We start from the raw sequence: 21,043 nt of genomic DNA on the forward strand, positions 1-21,043 counted from the left end.
TTTTTTTTGTCTTACTGGTATTGTTCATGTATATTATGGTTTCCAATTTTGTGTTTTTGTAGGTTTTTTTTTTTTTTTTTTGGTTTTTTCGAGACAGGGTTTCTCTGTATAGTCCTGGCTGTCCTGGAACTCACTTTGTAGACCAGGCTGGCCTCGAACTCAGAAATCCGCCTGCCTCTGCCTCCCGAGTGCTGGGATTAAAGGCGTGCGCCACCACGCCCGGCTAGGTTTTATTTTTTGTGTGTGCATTTCTTTTTAAAAAATTTTGTTTTTTTGTTTGTTGTCTTGCTGTTGTTTTCTACAGAGAGAAAGAGCCTAGAGTTGGGTGGGTAGGGAGGATTTGAGAGGAGTTGGAGGACGGGAAACTGATTAGAATATTTTGTGTGACAATATTTTTCAATTAGGAAAACCACTTAAAATATAGTACCCTAAAATAAAATGGATGCATAAATAAAATTTTTGGTTAATGGAAAAACAAACAAAGAACCCGTTTCCCTCAGCTACTACCTTTAGTTTTTCTAAAAAAAAAAAAAAAAAAGAAAAAAAATCAAAACTTTTTTCTTTCACAATTTTATATATACCTCTATAATCTCTTTACTTTTTTAGACTACACTGAGTTCTTTTTTTTTTTTTTTTTGGTTTTTCGAGACAGGGTTTCTCTATGTAGCCTTGGCTGTCCTGGAGCTCACTCTGTAGACCAGGCTGGCCTCGAACTCAGAAATCCGCCTGCCTCTGCCTCCTGAGTGCTGGGATTAAAGGCATGTGCCACCACACCCGGCTTACACTGAGTTCTTAGTTAACTTTAGAAATAATACTTCTGCTGTATGTCACATAGAAACATTATGTCAGACACAGAAGACAAAGGAGGAAGACCAGATCTGCATCGCTGGTGGTTTGGTGTGCTCCAGGAGTCTTCCCCCTTAATTAATTGCTCTGCCAACCACTTTTCCTTCCTGAAGGCTGCTTTCTTGCCTACTCACTTCTATCTAAGTCAGGTCTCAGGGATGGGCTTTCTTTACATTGGGGGTCATGGGATAATATTTGTTCTCTGCACACATATAATGCGATGTTTGGCTAGCAGGAGCTAAAGTTAAAGTTCCAGAAAGAAGGTCTGTGTCAAGCATTTCACATGGACTAGAACCTTTGTGACTGGGCAGCCAGAGCATTTCAGACCAAATTATGCTGGGCTTTTTGTTTTTGTCTGTTTGTTTGTTTGTTGTTTTTTGCTTTTTTTTGAGACAGGGTTTCTCTGTATAGCCCTGGCTGTCCTGGAACTCACTTTGTAGACCAGGCTGCCCTCCAACTCAGAAATCTGCCTGCCTCTGCCTCCCGAGTGCTGGGATTAAAGGCATGTGCCACCACTGCCTGGCAGTTGTGTTTTGTTTTGTTTTGTTTTGTTTTGTTTTTCTGTTTTTTTTGAGATAGGGTCTGACTGTGTATCCTTGGCTACCCTGGAACTATGTAGATCAGGCTGGCCTTGAACTCACAGAGATCAATCTACCTGCTGTGCCCTTAGCGTGCTGAGACTGAAGGAGTGTGGTACTCTCCCTGGCTAGTTTAGTCTCTTAAACAGCTAGTCTCTCTCTCTCCCTTTCCCTCATCCTTCCTTCTTCCCACTTTCCTCCCCTCTCTGTGTGACCTAATGTTTCCTGTGATAGGAACTCTTCTGGTGGAAGAGTTTAGCAGCTTGTCTGAGACAGTCCACTCCTGTCAACCAGTAAAAAGTTGAAATTCCTTTCATAAGACACCCTGAATGAGGACTGTTGGGGATGCTCTGAGCTGCTCCTGTCCTGTTCTGTCTTTGAGCCCCACTCCTTACATGAGACTTATACAAGGGAGTTTGCCTACTTCTCAGGGGTGGAATCATTCTTTGTATGCCAGGGTTTACCTTGTCTACATTTGGACATCATGAATACCTTAAAAATCTTCTTTGGACTTTTTTTTTTATTCCCTCCCACATAGAATAATTCAAGGAACCCAACACTTAGGATCTAACCAACTAGTATACTTCTCTTTTAAAATTTCATCTGCCTTTGCAGCCTCTGTGGCTCCCAAGGCTGGGGCTGTGTACAACTGACACCAAGAGTAGACTTTGGGAGATACCTATTCACAAGGAAGCATGCAAAACCTGTAGTTCTAGTCTTTGCTTAAAGAAAAAAAAAAAAGACGGAAACAGTACCTAAAAATGTGATCCATTCAAAAACTGAGCACAGAGATTTATTATGAAATGGAAGAGGTTGTCACCTGTAGGGAAAGAACTTGTCTGCTAATCCCTGCCAATCAGAATTTTTGACATGAACTCTAAAGCTGCTATGTCCATCAACTGGGATTAACTTTAAGGAAAGTCATGGCAACCCTAAAATAAACCATCTTTACGAGAAGTTGGGTGGGTAGAGAGGTAGGGGAGGATCTGGGAGGAGTTGGAGTTGGGAGAGGAGAAAGAAAATGATCAAAATATGTTATATGAAATTCTCAAATTAATAGAATTGGCTTTTTAAAAAAAATTCTTTACTAACTGGGCATGGTGACACACCTTAAATTTCAGCTCTTGGGAGGCATCTCTGAGTTCGAGTCCAGCCTGGTCTACAGAGCAAGTTCCAGGATAGCCAGGGCTACACAGAGAAACCCTATCTTGAAAATCATGATAAAAATAAATAATAATAATTCTTTACTCTGATGCTTTCCTGAATAACCTCCTTTAATATATAAATGGTTTAACTTGTTTGGTCCCAGCCCTCCTTCCTCTGACAATGTCTGTTTTCCCTAACTCCATGAATTACCTGCTAGCACGCCTGCAACTCCAAATGATAACTTTTGTTTGTTTGCTTGTTTCCTTTCCTGGTGTTGGGTGCCTGAGGCTTTGAGATGCTAACACTCCACTCAATCCTCGGTCCCATTTTAACATTTGGGGGGCCTCCCAAGTGGCCTCCCCATTTTCCAATCCCACCAGCAACGTCCAAGGTCCACAGTATCCCCACATCCTACTAGTAAGCACAGTGTGTCTTTATGGTTTCCGTCCTAAGCTGGGCTGAGGTTGCATCTCGCTTTTGCTTTGTTTTCCTAGCGGCGGCGGCGGCGGCGGCGGCTAATGCTGGGAATCCGTGTGTTTTTATGCGCTTCTCCAGTGTTTATGTCTATCGTGGAGAGTTCTTTCAGCTACATTCTCTATTTGGGATTGGGGTGTCATTTATTGTTGAATTTTAATATGTGTTTTGGATACATACAAGTCAGAAAAATGACTTGATAGATATTTTCTTCACTAGGTACGTTATGGTTTCTCTGTCTGTCTGTCTGTCTCTCTTTTCCTCTCTCTTCCTCTCCTTTTCCCCCTCTTTCCTTTTGTTTTACTCTTTCTTTCTTTCTTTCTTTCTTTCTTTCTTTCTTTCTTTCTTTCTTTCTTTCTTTCTTTCTTTCTCTCTCTCTCTCTTTCTTTCTCTCTCTCTCTCTCTCTCTCTCTCTCTCTCTTTCTTTCTTTCTTTCTTTCTTTCTTTCTTTCTTTTTCCGAGACAGGGTTTCTCTGTGTAGCCCTGGCTGTCTTGGAACTCACTTTGTAGACCAGGCTGGCCTCAAACTCAGAAATCTGCCTGTCTCTCCCTCCCAAGTGCTGGGATTAAAGGCGTGCACCACCACGCTCCGCTTCTCTTTTCTTTTCCTTTCTTTTTTTCAGATAAGGTTTCTCTGTGTGGCCCTGGTTGTCCTAGAAGACAGGACTCTCTAGATTGGCTGGCTTTGAACTCAGGGACCCACTGGCTTCTGCTTTGAACTCAGGGACCCACTGGCTTCTGCCTCACCGAAGGGTTGTGCTTTCGCTTTCTTAATGGTATCCTTGGTAATACAGAAATTTTCACTTTTTAAAAAATTATTATTATTATTTTTTGAGACAGGGTCTCATTATGTAGCCTTTGCTGGAACTCACTATGTAGTCCAGGCTGGACCTGAACTCACAGAGATATGCTTGCCTCTGCCTCATGAGTTCTGGGAGTAAAGGATTGAGCTATGGACATTTTTTACTTTTTATGGTTGAATCTCTCTCTCTCTCTCTCTCTTTCTGATAAAGTCTGTTTTCCCTAACTCCACGAATTACCCGCTAGCACGCCTGCAACTCCAAATGATATCACCTTCCATGTCATCATAAGAGCTCCTGAATTACAGGCTCACGCTATCACATGTGAATTTCTGTGTGTTTTAGGGCTATTAACTCAGACTCCATAGTACCACACATGGACATTTTTTACTTTTTATGGTTGAATCTCTCTCTCAATTATTTTGGTTTTACTTTTGGTGTCATATCCCCCAAGCCCATAATTTAACAGCAGAGAGGCAGGGGAGCAGCAGGTGGTTGTTTCTTAGCAGCTACCACTGGGCTAAGGGAGCTGGCTGTGGCCCCTTTGCATCTGGCTTCAGTCTAGCATGGAACCCAGGAGGGACCTATGAAAAATTCACTGCTATGCTTTCTTCTGAGGAACTTTATATTTCAGCACCCACATCACGTGAAGGATTCATTTTGGATTCCCCTTTGTATGTGTTAATAAACTAGAGGTCCAGTTTCCTTCTCTCACGGCAGGGCCATGTGTCTCGGCATGTGTCTGCTGAAAAGGGGATTCTTACTTACAATGAATTGTTTTGGTACCTTTATTTTTTTTTTATTTTTATTTTTTTATTAAACCTCTCTTCCTCCTCTCTCTGTCTTTGTCTCTCTCTCTCCTTTCTCCTCTCTTTGTGTGTGTGTGTGTGTGTAAGACAACCTTGTGGTTGTTTGTCCTTTGACCTTTCTTGAGCTAAGGTTTCTTGTTTCTGTAAGCACACACCAGGCTAGCTGGCCCTCTCGTTTCTGGGGACTCTACCGTCTTCACCTTCCATGTCATCATAAGAGCTCCTGACTTACAGGCTCATGCTATCATGTGTGAATTTCTGTGTGTTTTAGGGCTATGAACTCAGACTCTCATGTTTGCATGTCTAGCCTTCTACTCTTGAAAGATTCTGTGACTCTTCAAGGGAGGACCTTGCTTTCAACCTGTTCGAGCTGCGGTGATGTGCGATTAGTCACGTCAGCATGACATATGTAATAAAAACTTTTGTTAGAGTTTAGAGTGTATGAAAATAATGGGAGAGAATACCTGTCACTCAGGGAAAATGACTCAAAAACTTCCTTGAAGAACAAGCAAACATTAGTCAGTTAATATAGGTGGAGTTCCAGGAAGGGCCCATGGCACTAAAGCCAGGCAGACATTAACAGCTGCTCACTGATATGGTAGATCGGTACAGGAATAAGATTACCTATTTCCGTCATCCTTGCTCTCTCACCTCATTTAGCCAGAAAGATCATGAGTCATCATCTCCCATGGACCCACCAGGTAGTAACCTTGAAAGTTGGGATTTGACAAAAGAGGATGTCAAATCAGAATGACTTTGTGGTCTTAGATGCCCAAGAATCTCTAGGAAAGAATATACACCACCTCACGCATGGTGAAGAACGCCCGAGGTAAAAAAGATTCACATGAAGCTTTGAGGGCAGCCTATTTCCTGAAGGCAGCTGGGCTCCCAGGGAGCAGGCTGCGTAGCGTGTCAGACCTGCACTCAAACTTGGTTTTGCCACTTCTGTTGTCAAAACCTTTGGTAAACTTTCCTAGATTTCTGCTCTCAGCTTTCAAAAAACTGGGGCAGAAACTCCTACCGTATTAGCTTTCTCGTTGCCGAAGGAAGCATAACGTCTGTCATAGCTGACTTGGGGGAGGGGGTGATTTTGCAAAGGGGCTTCAGTCTGTTGCAGAGCAGAGCAGGTTAAGGCATGGTCGGGCTGGAAGCAGAGGAGAAGAATGCCAGTGCTCTCTGGGTATCCCTAGCTGTTCCATGGAGCTCTGGCCATGGGCTGGTGCCCTGCACATTCAGGATGCCTATGTTCCTTCCCCACCCCCCACCCCCGCCCTGTCAGTTAACCTGATGGAGTTCCCTCAAAGCAGCGCACCTTGAATGCCTAGGTGATTCTAAATTGGATCTACTAATCAATGAAGAGTAGCTAGCCACCACACCCCATCTTTGGGGGAATCTTGGGAGTATTAGCTGAAAATAACTAAGAATTAATTAGACTAAGTGTTTTAATTAATGAGTCTTTTCTCTTTAATCTGGAGATTTTATACCTGGTCCCAGTATCAATGGGGGAGAAACCTGGATTTCTATGCTCAGAGAGGAATACTTGTTCCACTGAAGCTGCTGTCTGTTGCTTTCCAGTAGCTGAACTCATGAAAGAGAACAAATACAGTTTCATATCATCAAATGCCAAGACTGTGGAGGCTGAGCATATTTTTTGTAATGGGCATGGAGTGTCTGTGAGGTTTATTTGGTGAATAATTAATTAGTTTAATTCATTATGTTAGTTAGCATTTTTACTTTGAGCCTATTCATTTTTGCAGGAACCCAGTGTTTTCTGTCCAAGTTCAATCTGAGATACATCCAGCCCTGCTGGTTGCTACCAAGCCCTGTCCTGGGAGCTGCTTAGTAACAGAGTGCAGGTGTGGTATGGATAATTGCTGCTCACTGGATGATGTGTGTACATGGCCGTGGTTGTGAATTCCATCTAGCCCATCCCTGCTCTCAAGAGTGTGACCCATAGAAGTAGGTCTAGAGTGCCCTGCCCTCTAACACTTGGCAGCTTCTACCATCACTGCTTATCCCTTCAAGAACAACACACCTTGTTGTTGAGGGAGTAAGACCGACTAAGGGATCTGAAGCTGCGCATCATCATTTGGAACAAAACTTCTATGAACAAGGAGAACTCAGTTCCTGCCTAGTTTGACAGTTTGATCTCTCTCTCTCTCTCTCTCTCTCTCTCTCTCTCTCTCTCTCTCTCTCTCAAAATACTACCTTGAATTTAGTGGAAAAGGCAGTGAGAATGGAAAGATTGCTCTAAAGTCATCAAGTCAAATTCCCAGGCTATGAATACACATGTTTCTGAGACCCTAAACTGTCAGGCTCATTTGTTCATTTATTGACTGTATAGCATTATTATTTTTGTCTGTTTTTAAAACATTTATTTATTTATGCTACATCCGGATTGCAGTTTCTCCTCCCTCCTCTCCTCCCAGTTCCTCCCTCTTCTCTCTTCCCACCCCTTCCCATTTCTCCTCAGAGAAGGAGAAGACTCCCATGGATACCCACTGCCTTGGAATAGTACGTTGCATTAGGGCTAGGCACATATTCTCTCATTGAGCCTAGACAAAGTAGCTCTATTTTTGTCTGCTTTGAGACAGGATATTATTATGTAGACCACCAGGTCTGGAACTCACTACGTGACGTTGAACTCATTACATCTTCCTATTCCTGACTCCTAAGCGCTGGGGTGACAGGCATGTGCCAGTAGACTTGGCATAGCCCTTGTTATTTTGGTGTTAGCTTTTTTGAGTTCTTTGCTTTATTCTGTATATTAATCCCTTGTTGGATGAACAGCCAGGAAGTTTCTCTCTCATTCTGCAGGTTGCTCTGCTATTTTCCCCCGTCACTGGTCATTTGTTATAGGCAAGCTAACTTCCATTTTCTGTTCCTTTACTAGAATGTATAGCTATAGATTAAGTGTCGTCTCCATGTTGATGGTTTCTATAACTCTGTTTGTAGCCTGACCTCATCAGATTTATAATCCAACACTCTGCTAATGTGATGTGACTGATACACAAAAGTACATAGATGTTTCTTAGACCCTTCAGAATTGATATGTCCCAGACCAAATTCACCATCACCCCTGACACCAGGCTGGCTTCTCTACTCATATCCCAAGCTTGAGGACTCAAGAAGCCAGGATCCCGGGAGTTCTTACCTTACAGTTCCTATTGCATATTTCCCTACACTCAACTACTGCTGACTTTGTTTCCCTGAATATTCTAGCATTCTTTTTCCTTTATCATCCACAATATCTTGTTTCATTTCTCAGTTCTTTTCTTGTCTTGACTACTTGCAGTGCCTCACGTCCTGCCCTGCCCCCATCAAACTCCCTTCTGTCTAGTGAGGACCTGTAATAAATCTGACTGTACTACGATCAAGTACAGCATCGCATGCACCGTCTACCGCATGAGGTGGTCTGTATCAGTTTACACTGCAGGGAATTTATTCAGGATGGATTTTTTTCCATTCCCTGACCTGTTCTCCCTACCACGAACCTCCTGAGTACCTTGTTATGCTTGCCACCATGTGTGTTCTTTCCACCTGACTCACTGGAACTCAGTTTCTAAAACTCAGACCTTGCTTCCTCTAGAAAGTCTTCTGGAAGCTTCCAGGGATGATCTTCCTTTGGCAGGCTGCTTACTGTCTTCAAAGGTCTTAATTTATTCAGGATTAGTACTTAGTACCCATTAATTATTAGTACTTATTCCACTATATTTGGATAACACATATTTTATTTATTCATTTTTAATTTAACATATGTGTACTGTACCTACATTATTTCCTCTTTTTTCCCTTCAGCTTCTCTCACATCACCTCCATTCCCTCAGAAACTGATGACCCTTTTCTTTCTAATTGGTACATATATGTAAGCACATTAGTATATAAATAACAACCTACTGAATCCGTTCAGCGTTTATAAGTGTTTACCCTAAAGTAATTAGTTGTTCGTGTGTTTAAAGAAATTTCACTGTTCTGAAATCTTGCTTTTAAATATAAGTTCATAATTTTCAATAGGAAAGAAAACACACAGAAGCCTTTCAGCAGCTTTAAAGTAGGGACAGAGCCAGAGGTGGTGGCAGCAGATGCCTTTAGTCCCAGCACTCAAGAGGCAGAGGCCGGTGAACCTCCGTGAGTTCGAGGTCAGACTGGTTTACAGAGTGAGTTCCAGGATAGCCAGGGATAGACAAAACAGAGAAACCCTGTCTTGGAAAACTAACTAACTAACTAACCAACCAACTAACCAACCAACTAACTAACGAACTAACTAACTAACAAAAAGTAGGAACAGAGTCAAGAACAGAATACAGCTTTAAATCCTGGACAGCTATGCGCCTGCCTGTGTCTGCTACAGTTAGAATCTATAATGTCCCCAAAGGCCCACGTGTTAAAGGCTGGTTTCACAGGGCTGTGCGGTATTGAGAAGACATCTGAGATATGCTCTCTAATGGGATAGGTATCCTGGCCTCTTCTTCCTTTCTGTCCCATCCCAACATGCCAAAAGGAGCAATAGTGTCAACACCAGGGGAAGCCCAGTCTTAATTGCGACTTTTTAAAAGAAATCGATTTGAGGAAGCATTGTGAGGGATTTTGTTTAGTTCTCCCTAAACTTAGTTTTCATCTTTGAAGACTGAGATTGGATTTGATCATCTTTAAGACTATATGCAGCTCTAAATTATTCTTCCTAGGTCACCAAGCAAAGCTGGGAATACAATGGGCTAAGCAGAATATCTATAAATTCGCTTCTGAGAGTTTGAATCAAGAGTAACTGTTCAGTGTCCATGAAACAGTTCATACCAACATTACTTCCAACAACTGATTTTATGTTACATTGAATATTTTTTTTTTTCGAGACAGGGCTTCTCTGTATAGCTCTGGCTGTCCTAGAACTCACTTTGTAGACCAGACTGGCCTGGAACTCAGAAATCTACCTTCCTCTGCCTCCCGAGTGCTGGGATTAAAGGCATGTGCCACCATTGCCCAGCACACATTGAATATATTTATATTTTTGTATGATTCAGTTTCATTAAGAACTTCAAAATGATTGATTTCTTCCAGTTAGGAGGCTGAGCCAGGAGGATTGAAGTGTTAGCCTGGCTACATAGTGAGACCCTGTGTTAAAAATAAACAGATCTGGTAAGATGGAAGATTTTAAGGAGGTTGCAAGGAATGGCTGATTATTCTTAGGGAAACCAGGGACCTGGAATGTTTTAGAATTCCATTAGCTGCTGTCTAGTCTCTAGCATCCACTTGATCAGCCCTTCAGTATACTTCTCTACCATTGATGGACCTGCTGGGACAACAGCCAACTCAGCAGCCACTGTCTCTGCAGAATGGGCAGACTCTGAAGTTGGCGGCACACCGTGCTATCAGACTTCTCCCAGAAAATCCACAAAAGCTTCATTTTTATACATGGGGTCTTCAGCAACTGCCCTTGGGACCACCATGAGCACCCCAGTGGGGAACCTTGAAACAGACAACCTCTAAACAATGCTTCCACTCGCTGCTGCCACTGCCAGCAGGGGCAGATCACAGCAACTGCCAACCTGAGCAGAGAGACTGTGTAAATGTTACAGCTCTGGAGGGAAAGACTTCTCCAACAGAAGTATAGCTCTATAGGTTTCCCTCAGTGCAAGTATAATTGCTCTGCTCCAAGAGTTATTATATGTAAGGAGCCGCCTTCACATTTGCCATTACAAGATGGCGCTGATGGCACTGACACCCGTGTTCTAAGTAGTAAACAAGCAAGCTGCGCATGTGCCGGGGTAGCTTTCCACGCCATGTGCTCTGCCTTTCCCGTGACGACAACTCTGGCTGATGGGCTGCAGCCAATCAGGGAGTGACACGTCCGAGGCGGAGGACAGTCCTCCATAAAAGGGAGGGGGCTCCGCCATATCTCTCTCTCTCTGGCTCCTTTCTCCACTGGCTCCTGATGGGGTAAGCAATAAAGTTTGTACTGCAGAAGATTCCGGTTGCCCTGAGCGTGTTCTTACCAGGGGAACACAAAAGCGGCGGGCAATAATTATACTCTTGCACTGACAGACTCTGGCATTTGGGGGCCCAGGAATACCACAAAGTTACACCACACAACAAGCCTCACACAAGAAATTTACTGAGAGGAAACAACCCAGGAGGGTGGCTGTCTCCAGATGGGTGAGAAAGAGGAGCAAGCAGAGCAGAAAGCAGACTTTATATAAGGTTTCTTTCCAGAGAGGGGTGAGCTTTCCAGGGTGGCCTGGGATTGATGGGATTTTTGTGGCCTGATCTTGAGGCAAACTCAGGGATTAGTTGGTATTGTTTTTCTTGGCCCTGGTTTTGGCTTGGGGTCAAGTCAAGATCAGGGTGTTCTTTTCCTGGCCCCTTGACCCTATAGATTGCCTTACCTATCACAGAAACCTGCACAGCAGATGAGGTGAGAATCCATAAGAGAACAGAACTAGTTAAAATCAATGAGTTTAGCTTGGAGTAGAAAGACTGAAAAGAAAAATAACACCCACACAAGAGATTTCAATGTATACCTTACATCTCCACTCAGCCCTAACTTATACTTTGGGCCAGTGGAACTAGCACTTTCACCTCCTGATCAAACACTGCCTTTAAAAAAAACTAATAGTGCCCTGATACCAAAAAAGAATTATTGGCAAATTTCCCCGATAAACATAGACACAAAAATTCTCAATATAACACTTGCAAACTGAAGTCAACAATACATCAAAAAGGGCATTCCCCATGACCAATTTGTCTGTAGTCTATGGATTCAGAGATGGATTCAATAACTGTAACTTATTAATATGTGTAATTAATCATGTAAGTGAACTAAAAACATATCACACGACCATCTCAATATATTCTGAAAAGACCTTTGACAAAATTCAACATAACCTTGAGAGAAAAATCCTTGAGAGATTAGTGGTGGAGGGAACATATCTCAACACACTAAAAGTCATATAAAAGTCATCTTATAGTCATCACCATGTTAAATAGAGAGAAACTGAAAGGCACTCCCACTGAGACCCACTGAGACCCACAGAGACTGGGATGGGACAAGGGTGCTCACCCTCGCCACTTCTATTCAATACAGAGCTTGAGGTCTTAGCTAGAGTAATTAGACCAGAGAGAAACACACACACACACACACACACACACACACAGATATGAATCGGAAAGGAAGAAGTCAACGCTTCCCCATTTGCAGATGATAGGATTCTATGTGTGAACGATCCTCAGAACTCCAGAAAACTACCAGAGCTGATGGATGGTTTCAGCCAAGTGGCAAGTTGCATAGTTAACATATCCAAGTCTGTGGCCTTCTTGGTATATCTACTTCACAAATGGGCACAGCTTCATCCAGAATGGAATCAGGTATGCAGGGGTGGCAGTAATGGACTTAGAGTCTGTTATTTGGACAACTGCTTTGCTGCTGGAAACTTCAGCCCAGAAAACTGAACTAAAGGTTCTAAGCCAGGCTTTAAAACTGGCAAAAGGACAAAAGATGGCCTAGTCGGCCATCACTGGAAAGAGAGGCCCATTGGACACACAAACTTTATATGCCCCAGTACAGGGGAACGCCAGGGCCAAAAAAAAATGGGAATGGGTGGGTAGGGAAATGGGGGAGAGGGGGGAGGGTATGGGGGACTTTTGGGATAGCATTGGAAATGTAATTGAGGAAAATACATAATAAAATATATTAAAAAAAAAGTGGCAAAAGGAGCCACAGCTAACATTTCACTGACAGCAGATGGGATTACTGACTGCTGAAGGAAAAAACCAACAACAATAAGGAAGGAATGCTTGCTTTATTGGAGGCATCATGGCTTCCTCTCAAAGTAGCTGTAATTAATTACCCAGGGAATCAGAAAGGGACATCAGAAACAGCCAGGGGAACAGGCTAGCTGATAAAGCCGAAAGGGAGGCTGCCAAGCTTCCGCTGACAACAGCCTGTTGGCTCTGTCAGCCCCCTGCACTCCTAGCCATCCCTGAGTATACTGTTGACATCAGGGGAAATGCCAACGCGTTTACAGAAGAGACGGATAGTTGCTGACCTCTGAAGGCTGCACCATCCTATCTAAGGAGATTGCTAAGCAACTCATCCATCAGATTCATCAAGCTTCACAGCTGGTCACCGAAAGCTGAAGGAATTGCTGTGAGGGGCAAGGTACAAAATATCTGACTTAGGACCCTTGGTTGATCAGGTAATCTCAGACTGTGCCACCTGCCAGGCTGAGAACTCATGCCCCAGTCAAGGAGCTGCTACAGAAACCAGAATCAGGGGTCAACAGCCAGAGGCTAATTGGGGCATAGATTATGCAGAGATAAAACCAGGAACATATAGATACTACTATTTGCTAGTTGTTATAGATACCTTTTCAAGATGGGTAGAAGCCTACCCTACAAAGAAGGAGACTGTCAACGCAGTGACAAAGAAGCCTCTGGAAGACATCACACCCAGGTATGGCCTGCCTACTCTGTGTGGGTCTGACAGTGGACCAACCTTCATCTTTCACGTAACTCAATCTCTAGCACAGGTTCTGGGGCCCAATTGGAAATTACATTATACATACAGACCCCAGAGTTCAGGGTAAGTAGAGAAGATGAATCAAACCCTGAAGGAGGCCTTGACTAAATTAACCCATGAAACTAGCAGTGACAGGGCATCTCTCCAACCTTATGCCTTATATAGGGCTAGGAACAACCCCTAGACTTTAGGTCTCCCCACCCCTTTTTGAGATCCTATATGGGAGGCCCTCTCCCATGTTCCCTAACCTCCAGTCTGATATCTTAGCTGAATATGACCAACGTAAGTTTTTAAAATCCTTGGAAGCCCTCCATAGGATCCAGAAGTAACTCTGGCCCGCCATCCATCAATCTGTTCCCCCCACTCCTAACCTCCATCGCTTTGAACCAGGTGGTGAAGTCTGGATTAAGAGACATAACCACAAGGCTCTGGAGCCTCACGGGAAAGGTCCTCACACTGTGATCCTGACCATGCCTATGGCTGTTAAAACGGATGGGATACACCTCTCCTATGTTACGCCTTCTAGGAGAGAGACATCTAACAGCTGAGATCCCAGCGGAGGAGACTTCCAGGTGAACTGCCACAAGAATGATGGAATGTCACCCCACACCCTGTCGATCCGCTCAAACTGTGACTCCAGTGCTCCTGATCCTGCTTGCTGGCTGCTTGTGCTTTGCTGCACCAGCCACTGCCCCCTTACTATGTGGGTACCCCAGGGGGCGATGCAACAGCCTTGTCATCAAGTTCACAGTGGCTGGCAAGAAGGCTGATTGGACAGCAGGTTCTTAACCCCTCTCTCCCAGGACTTAACACAGAACTGTTGGTTACTGAACAGGGACTCTGCATTGGAAGTAAGATACCTGTAGCCTATTCCCACATCTGCAACTGCACTGTAACCCCTACTGTTTCAGGATACATGCTGCCCCCAGAAACTGTTGATGGGCTTATACCTTGGGGTTTCCTCCATGCATTTATGGAAATACGACTGAGGATTTTTGTGTTCTAGTACAATTTGTACCCAGAATGACTTATTTCTCTGGGGACGATGTCATCAACCAGCTAGCACCTCCAAAAAGTTGGGTTAAAAGTGTGTCCATTTCTGCTGTGTGACTAGGTCCTCTCCTTGGGATAGAGCTGGCCAGAGCTGCTAGTGTAGGGAGCTCAGCCCTAATACTCCAAGATAAACATTACAAAGCCCCATGAAGGGTGAGAGATGCAGATCTACAGAAGATGAAAAAGTCCATCCTGGCCCCGCAGGGCTCCCTATCCTCGCAGGCAGAGGTAGTCCTACAGAACAGAAGAGGCCTAGACTCGCTGTGCCTCCAGCAGGGAGGACTCTGTGCAGCCTTAGATGAGAAATCTTGTTTCTATGTTGACCACTCAGGGGGTGGCCAAAGAACCCATGGCCTTAGTCAGAAAGAGACTATAAGACAAATCCTACTGGTGTTAGCTTTGACTTGTGGTCTCTACAGAATCAATTCTTCAGTTAGGTTTGTTAAGGAACAGATTTATTTAACAGCTCAAGGATTTGAGATAGCCCAAAACTGAAGGGGGAAATGACAAGGCTAGACTGACTCCATGACAGGCTTCAAATTGGCGCTTAGGAGACTAGGCCAGAGAACTAGGCAAGCCCTGGCAAGCCCAGGCAAGCCCAGGCAAGTCAATTAATTACTAATAGAAAAAAACCCCAGACTCCAACCTCTACATTCCGGTGATGGTTCTGGAACGCCTAGAGATAGAGTAAGATGAAGTTCATCTACCCAGAACTCCAATGTGCTTTAAATTGAGCCTGTGAGCTCACTTGCTTGCCCCTTTGTCTCAGTAATGGGGGACTCCAGCATGGTGGACTTCTGCAGAATAAAAGACTCTTTGCGTTTGCATACTATTTGAGTCCAGGGTGTTATTCTTTGGCGAATCATAGACCCTAAAAGTGTTACAGTGATAAAACCAGTCAGATACTGCCATCGAATAGACAAATTGGTCAAAGGAACTGACTAAAGACCCAGACATTTGTCTAAATACAGTTAGCCACCTGGCTTTTGACAAAGCTAATGAAAATAACACATTGAAGAAAAGACAGTCTCTTCAAAAAAAAAAAAAAAACGGTGCTGAGAAAACTGTATGTCTACCTGTAGAAGAATAGATGCATCACATCCATGCATTGCCTGCAGAGGCCAGAAGGGGCATTGGATCCCCAGGAACTGGGATTATGGATGGTTGTGAGCCAGCCTGTAAGCACTGGGAACCAAACCCAAGTGAGTCCTCCACAAGAGCAGTAAGTGCTCTTAACTTCTGAGCCGTCTCTTCAACCCTTAAAGGTCATTGTTTCTCATTATGTTCAAAAATGAGTTCCACGTGTACCAAAGACTTGAATACTATACCCCAAACTCTGAAACTTCTAGAAGAAAAATTTAAAAAGCCACTCCTCTTCAGGATATAGACTCGGTCAAGGCCTTTCTGAATAGGATCCTGGCCTTGCGGTAAATAAGACCAACAACCAACGAGCGGGGCCTCATGAAATTAAAAATTTCCTGTACTATGGAATCAACTGTTAATCAACTAAAGAGGCAGCCTACAGAATGGAAAAACAGATCAAGAGAACAAAACAAAACAAAGCAACAAATGGCAGCAAGGCTGTGGGGAAAGGGGGATGCTTACTCTGTTGGTGGAGTGTAAATCAGCGAAGCCTCTTTGGAAGTCAGTATTCAGGCTCCTCAAAAACCCTGAGCGAGATGTATCATATGACAGATACAGCTATACCGCTCCAAAGCGCATTCCCCAAAGGCCTTTCCAAACTAGTGCAGGGTCACCTGCTTATCCACGCTCCTTGCAGGTCTCAACACAAAGCCAGGGAATGGACTCACCTAGATGCCCATCAACTAATGAATTGCATAATGAAAATCTGTACACACACACTGGAATTTTATCCATCCATAAAGAAAAATGAAATTACAAAACATGCAGGAAAATTTATGAAGCTGGAAAACATCAGGTTTTCCTCACCCATAAGTGAGGTGACTCAGACCTAAAAGGACAAATGCTACATGCTCACTCTCATATGTGGATTCAGCTTAGACCTAGATTTGCGTGTATAACTTGGGGTGCCTGTAGAAACCAGGATACTAGAGATGGACAATTGCCAAGGGCTTTGGGAAAATCTTAAAGCAGAACACAGGTGATATGAGGGAAAAAGGGGGGAATAATGGAAAGCGTTAATTAAGGGGCAGGGGATGGGATTGCAGAGGGAAGGGTTGTGGGCGGGGTAACTAACACTAAGGAGGTTTGAAAAAGCCATATGGGAACCTACTATTTTATAAGCTCCCTGAAAAAAAGGTTTGACTCCAAGATGGAGGGATAGTGCTCCTTCTAGAAGCAATAAGTTATTAAGCAAAAATCCCAGTGCCTATATGGGATACCCTTGTGTTGTTAGGCAGCAACATCTCAGCAGTCATCCCTAAAACAACCCAAGCTATGCCATTGCTCTTGATTATCCATCAGAGCCTGCTGGTAAGACCCTATTGGTGGAGACACCACACACTTTGGTTGTAGGATATTCAAGTCAGTACTGGACTGGAAGTTTTCTCCTAGGGTTAGCTTTCACAGTGCTGGACAATTCTATGCATTCTACCAGGGCAGAAAGGCAACAGTTTTATTCATCTGTGAACTCTTGAGAGCAACAGTAATGATTGACCTGGAAGGATATTACCAATGTCGCCATAGTGGCATGAGTGCTGTGGAGGTAACTGGCTGCTTTTTATTGGATATAAGGATCACTCCATAGTGGGAATCTCATGCTTGGCATCATCACCCTGGTCAGGAACCTGCAGCTGCAGAGGTCATAAGCCCCGGGGGAGAGCCTACTGCTGTTATTAAGTTAAATATCAACTGGCTTCCAAATACTTTCATTCATATCCATAAATTAGCGTGGTTCTCAGCTCTCATCTGAGAAGCTACTTTTTGCAGTCGTCAGTGATCAGTGAAGAGACACACAATTGATTAAAATACAAAGAATAAACCACCATGCAGTGTTCAGCATTAAATGTGTGTCTGTATAACCTCTCTCCCCACCCAGGGTGCAGGGAACATTGTAGAAGAAATGGCAGAAAGTTTGTAAGAGTCCAAGGTTAGGGAAAGCTCTGAGAACTGATTTTTATTTTTTAAATTGCTGCTACTCATGCATGTTCACAGTAACTGGTTACCTGTGTAAGACTTGAAGACCTACACAAGATCAAGACAATCAACATTCTGGAATGGACAGCAGAGGGACACATGAGATACCATTCTTAGCTGCAGAGCTATTGGCAGTCAATGGCTACTGGGCTACTCTTGGGGAGGGACAGTCATTTTTTCCTTCAGGCAGGGCTGTGATGGTTCACACGCAAGTGGATGGCACCACAGTCATAGGAATGGTTTGATTTAGTAGGTTTTTTTTTTTAAAGGAGATAAGAGATAAGATTGGTAGGGAAAGTGTGTGTGTGTGTGTGTGTGTGTGTGTGTGTGTGTGTGTGTGTGTGTGTTGTAGTCCAGGATGAATTGGAGGGAGGAAATTGTGGGATGTATATGATCAAAAAACATTGGATATATTTGTGAAATTCTCAAAGAAAAAACAATATATAAAAATGAATATGAATGTTTAGGAGAAACAAATTATAATCTATCATAAAACTTAAAAAAAATAATTGTACAAAATAACCAAGTATGAACTGGAATATTCTGGGAAACATTCTAGTTGGAGCCTGGTTCTACCATTTCATAACTGGACAGCACTGAACAGGTACCAAATGGCTTGACTTCAGTGTCTTTGCATAGGGAATGGCGATCCTTCTTTTATCTCCCAGTACATAAGTCATGCCGTGGTCTCTAAATCACCATTTTGCTGCCCTACTCACAGGATACTGATGATGCTTTGTGAGATCCATCTCCTGGCAGTAGGCCACTGTGGCTTGCCATTACATGATCACTCTGCACCACATCCAGGTGACTGAAAGACCTTTTCAATTTTCTTCAGGTCTCTGGATATGGGCCTTGTGCTCATCTACTTTTAAAGGACGCCAATAAAAGAAACCTAAAGAGTTAAACTTTAAGCTGTTTTCATTTCCAGTTCTAGACAAGGCCAGGAAGAAGGAACTGGGTGTTCAAAAGGGTAGAGAAGTTCAGAGTTCAGTACGTGTGTGTGTGCTCTGATTTTTCACTGAAGTATGGTGCAGTGTTGTAAGCAATTTATTGTTTGTCTTATGACCATCTGTAAAACATATGGAAATGAAATGTTTTTATATAGCTACCTATTTTTTGTAAACATACCAGTGGCTTTTATTTCCCTATAATTAAAAAGTTTTGCAATCTCAGGTACTTCAGCTATGAAGGTAGCTTCCTAAGTGGCAAAGCTGTCCTTACCTACTGTGTTCAACAAGCAAAAGAGTGATAACCTTTGATCGTCCCTTGATCATACATGGTGTCTGCACTTTGTACAACTGAGCATGAAGCTGATACCATCCTGAAGTTAATGGGAAGACTCAGAAATCCTCTTAATCTCTCTCCTCTCCAGTGCTCACCTCCAAGTGACATTTGCCAAGATTACACCATCGCTTTAGCCAAAAACATTTCAGGGAAGACACCAGATACAGTGACTGTTGCATCCCCTGAGATTCAACAGCTTCACTTTGGCCATCAGAGGCAGCATCCACCAGGAAGGCAGGGGAAAGGGCCACAGAATACAAAGGAAAGTGCGGCCATGGTACCTGTTTCCACCTTCCTAAACAAGAGCAAACTGAAGCTCTTTGGTGAGAGGGAAGAACGTTTGATTTCTGTAATACTATAACAGATACTGTGCAACCAGATAAAGCCTTGCTCGATGCTCATCCTTTGTAAAAACAGTGGTTCCTATTCAGTGCAGCCGTACTGTCCGTCTCTTGTCTTTTCCGGAGACTATAGAGCAGCAGGTGACCACATTATTACTAAGCCAACAAACTGTCATACAGAGCTGCCTCTTTGGCGTTCAAAATCCAGTCTCTACTGCGTAAAAGCTCATATTGACAAAAACAAAACAAAACAAAAACAAAAACAAACAAAAAAAACCGAAAGCATAGGTTGCTTGTGAACAATAAACCATAGTAGCTATTTAGATAGGTGTGTAGTTAGATAAAATGCATCTGCCTTCCCAGCTTTGATAAATATGCTAATCCCAAAGTCAAATAGAACCCAGGGAAGGGTGACAGGGCAAGCAGTGTGGGGGACAGGAAAGATGGAACGAAGCAGCAAGCAGCAGCCGTTGCTGAGACCTTAGGCAAGGCAACTGCTCTTACGCTTTTAAAGTTCCATTTTATGAGGCCCCACCTTTCCTTGCTGAAGTACAGATCTTTTTTTTCCCATTACGGTGGGCCTTGTCTCCACTCAGTCCCTCTGGATTCAGACAGGTGCTCCCCACTTTCAGGCTCTCCTTACTAAGGCCAAGGCATTACTCTTGGCTTTTGAAGCGGAGGCCAAACGAAGGCCTGGAGGAGCTGTTATCAACCGTCTCTCATTATCAGACTTCCTGGCCTGAGGAATGTATCTGGTTCCTGTATTTATGGAGTCTTAGCGACAGATAGGGTGCAAGTGAGCGCGAGTCATTCTGGCACCCTGAAAACAACTCGAGGTCTCCTTAATAGGCACACCATCTAAGGTGGAGCCCCTGCTTCCCTGAGACGGATTAAATGCTGGGCTTCGCACCTAGTCGCAGTAACGCTGTGGACCCGAATCGTTCCAGGACCCCGGGAACAGTACAGAGGAGCAACTCCTGGGGGGAGCTGGTGAGGAGGACTACTCCTAGCCCCGAAGGGGCTAACCAACGGCTTCCTAGGCACTAGATTCCCTCTGCACTCCAGCACCCTCCCTCCATCTGAGTGAGCGCTTCTCTGTCTCCTTCCTGAGGATCCGACTCCGGATCCTCACCTCCCTTCCCAGCTGGTGCCTCCCTTTCTCCCGGCCCTGAGCCCCTGACCCAGCGGGAATCCTACCTCTTCCGAGCCTCAGAGGTGTCCACTTGCCAGCTTCGGTCACACGTGTGACCGCGGGTGCCCAGGAGGTGCAATCGTCTGCACCCCGCCCCGCCCGGCCCCGCCCGCTGCAGGAGCTGGAAACCTCAGATGGCCCTAACCCTGCTGCTAGCACGACCTCAGGTGGCTCAGCACTGTACTTTTCTTCCAAGCACCTTTTCCCTGCTTCCGAGTGTCCCCTGTTTCCGAGAGAGTCCCCTGCTTCAGAAAGTCCCCTGCTTCAGAGAGTCCCCTGCTTCAGAGAGTCCCCTGCTTCAGAGAATCCCCAGCTTCAGAGAGGACAGGCACTCCTTAAAAAGTGTGATCCTGAAGCCCAGCCAGGTTCCTGGATCATCCAGGTGTACTACTAATGGAGACTTCCTGTTATGCAAAGCGATTTCTGGCCTGGGAGGAAGGGAATGCTCTGAATTTCTCCAAGCCGGGGAAACCGCAGCTAACATGCGGGACAAATAGTCACTGAGCCTGACAAATAGAGTCTGCCAAGGAAGGCTCCGGTGGGTGATACGTGGGCTTCCTCTTTTCCATTCTATTCTTTTCTTTTTTTTTTTTTGGTTTTTTTTTTTTTTTTTTTTTTTTTTTTTTTTTTTTTTTTGGTTTTTCGAGACAGGCTTTCTCTGTATAGCCCTGGCTGTCCTGGAACTCACTTTGTAGACCAGGCTGGCCTTGAACTCAGAAATCCGCCTGCCTCTGCCTCCCAAGTGCTGGGATTAAAGGCGTGCGCCACCACGCCCGGCTATTCTTTTCTAAATCCATCCATCCATCCATCCATCCATCCATCCATCCATCCATCCATCCATCCATCCAATCAATCTGCTTTGTGAACATTTGACAAAAATCTGTCAGG

The 21,043-nt window shown here is 44.1% G+C and overlaps 1 protein-coding gene across 1 annotated transcript in view; it reads right to left on the bottom strand.

The window, feature by feature from the left end:
* Tmem45b (transmembrane protein 45B) overlaps positions 1 to 20,265 on the bottom strand; it is a 41,326-nt gene extending 21,061 nt beyond the window's left edge. Inside the window, exon 1 of the mRNA XM_021172063.3 lies at positions 20,161 to 20,265. The gene's annotated coding sequence lies outside the window, so the exon portion shown is untranslated. The remainder of the gene's footprint in view (positions 1 to 20,160) is intronic.
* Positions 20,266 to 21,043: the final 778 nt, after the last annotated feature.

The sequence above is a fragment of the Mus caroli genome, unplaced genomic scaffold (assembly GCF_978045245.1).
Source record: "Mus caroli unplaced genomic scaffold, Mus_caroli_1 scaffold_11, whole genome shotgun sequence".
NCBI lineage: Eukaryota > Metazoa > Chordata > Mammalia > Rodentia > Muridae > Mus > Mus caroli.